The sequence below is a fragment of the Dendrobium catenatum genome, unplaced genomic scaffold, assembly GCF_001605985.2.
Source record: "Dendrobium catenatum unplaced genomic scaffold, ASM160598v2 fragScaff_scaffold_621, whole genome shotgun sequence".
NCBI lineage: Eukaryota > Viridiplantae > Streptophyta > Magnoliopsida > Asparagales > Orchidaceae > Dendrobium > Dendrobium catenatum.
Window position 1 is genome coordinate 10,029,005 of NW_021319083.1, and position 2,831 is coordinate 10,031,835.

The window sequence follows — 2,831 nt, forward strand, 5'->3', positions numbered from 1 at the left end:
TGTTGAATCGAAAATAAACTTTAATGAATTTTTAGAAAATGTTTTTCAACCACAATTTTTGGAACAAAAACAAAATGCGGAAAATAAAAAGTAGTAAAAATAAAAGACACAAGAGTTATAGTGGATCAGTCTAAACCGGACCTACATCCACTCCTCGGAGGCACCCTCCGAGTATTGTACAAATACCAATAGTGTCTCTCCTTTTGCACCCACAGCAAGGAAGAAAAGCCTTTACAAACACTCTTTCCACCACTACCCGGTGTGGCAGAGAACCATCATCTTTTTACACTATCCCCAGTGCTGGCAGAGAACCTTCATCCTTTTTCACTATCCGTAGTGTGGGCAGAGAACCCTTCATCCTTTTACACTATTCCCAGTGTGGGCAGAGAACCCTTCGTCCTTTTACACTATCCCCAGTATGGGCAGAGAACCCTTCGTCCTTTTACACTATCCCCAATGTGAGCAGAAAATCCTTCGGCTATTCACACTCTCCTAGTGTGAGTAGAGAACCCTCCGTCTGTTTACACTTTCCAAGTATCGGAAGAGAACCGGATCTCCTTGACAGATCTCCTCACAAGAAATCTTGAAGGAAGAAAGAAAAGAGTGAAGTAATCCCAAATCACAAGTAGAGATTCTTACCTTTGAATATAAAGCGAAGCCTTCACGCTCCAATGGTAGGAATTCTCCTTTGAATGCTCTCTCATACTCTCTCATTGACTCTTCTTTCAATAGGCACAAAGATCAATGAGCAAAAAGATTGGGTGGCTGTCTAAATTGGACTATATATTGGAGAGACAAGAAAAACTGTCCAAAACTCTAATTTTTCAAGTCAACACGAAATGAATCGTCCCGTACGATCGTGGATCATCCTGGATGATTTTACGTAAAGTGTCGGAAATGATCCTAATGAATAGTGGTACAAACTATGTTCGTACACGATCATCGTCCTGTACGAATTAGGTTCGTCCGGTACGATCCGTTATACCATAGGTTAGTTCCCAAATAACTGCACGGACGTAACCAATTTTGGTAAGTCAGTTCACATCATCCTGGGACAAACAGGACTTCGCCCGGACAAAATTTTTATAGAGAGCAACTCATCCTGACACGATAATGAACTTCGTCTGAACGAAATTTTTACAGAGAAGAATTCATCCTAGGAAGATTTGGATTTCGTCTGAATGAAATTTTTACAGAGAAGAAATCATCCTGGCATGATTATAGATTTTGTCTGAACGAAATTTTTTACAGAGCCTATTTCATCCTGGGATGAAAATAATTTCGTCTTGGACGATCAGGACTTAGAAAAATTTCCTCCAACTCTTGTTCGTTCCATTACTCTTACGGGAAGAAAAACTGACCTGAAAGTCTCGTACGAACTATGTTCGTCCCATACTATCAGTACAAATTTGTAAGATCTCCTTAAGTAAGTGTATGTGTGTGTTTTTATTCACTCAATTACAATCACTCCCTATCAATTTAAAGAACGATTTAAAGCTTCAATTTGCGAAGAATTGTATGCTTAGCATGATTTGAAGTCTTCATAGTTTGGAGTTCAATTTTCCTGAAATGTTAGTACACACAAGAGCAAAAACAATTCTTCCAAAAAGTGTTAGGAAATAATTGCACATAAAACAATAATATTTGTCAAGAATATAACATATACAAATAGCAACTCTCTTAACAATCTCCTCCTTTTTTATGATGGCAAAACAATTACTGTTTGTAGGATTTCAAATTTTAAGAATCTCCTAAACTCCCCCTGAATTGATGAATGCATGAAAATAAGGAGGTATTGATTCAATTTTTTTTTTTGTTATTTCAAAATTTTTTTTACAAAATAAAACAACAACATAATCACAAAAAACAAAATAAACACAAATACTGACACAAGATACAAGACTCACAAGACACAATTCAACAAAAAAATTTCCCCTCTTTTTGACAACAACAAAAAGTGAAGAAAAACAACTTGAAATGAAAGCAGAGATATAAAAATCATTTGATAATATAATATTAACAATTATTGAAATAAGTTATGCAAATAAAATTAAAACACTGGGCAAATCATAGAAATTCATATAATTTAAGAAGTGATATAACATAGATAATAAAAAGAATTTATCAAAGACATGAGTCAGTTTAGACACTAAGATAGAGAATATCATTGCAATAAGGATAAATGAAAAATTATATATTTCAAATTTCAATATCAATTATAAATGAACATAAGATCAATTTGAATTAAGAGATTAAAAGAGTTTGGAAAGAAATAACTACCACATGTGGCGCTTTTCGCATCTTTTTCATAGTTGTGGCATACTTTTGCGCATCATTTTTATTTTGGGCTTATTTTGTGCCTCTTTTTCACTTTGCAAACCTTTGCGCATTCCTTTTGATTTTTTTTATACTTTTACACAATTTGCAAGAGTAATTTTATTCTTTCCAAAAACAATAATCTAAAATTTCAAATCTCTCTAAGTGCATAAATAATGATTGATAAGTGAAATATAAAATAAGAAAATATCGTAGTTGCAATAATAATATTAACAATAATACAGTCTAAAGAAGAGACATGAAATTGATAAATCTAATAATATCAAGTTATAAACATAACTTAAACTTATAATAACTAGATTTTCTAATGAATTTAATTTTTCTTGCAATTTAGGTTATAGCACAATTAAGATTAAAAAATCTGATGATTTACATAAAGTCTAACAAACATTTTAAAAGTAAATTCAAATCAAAACACAAGAACTTATATTGATATCATTTTAAAGATTACAAGGATTCATTCAAGATATCAATACAACAACTAAAATAAAGAA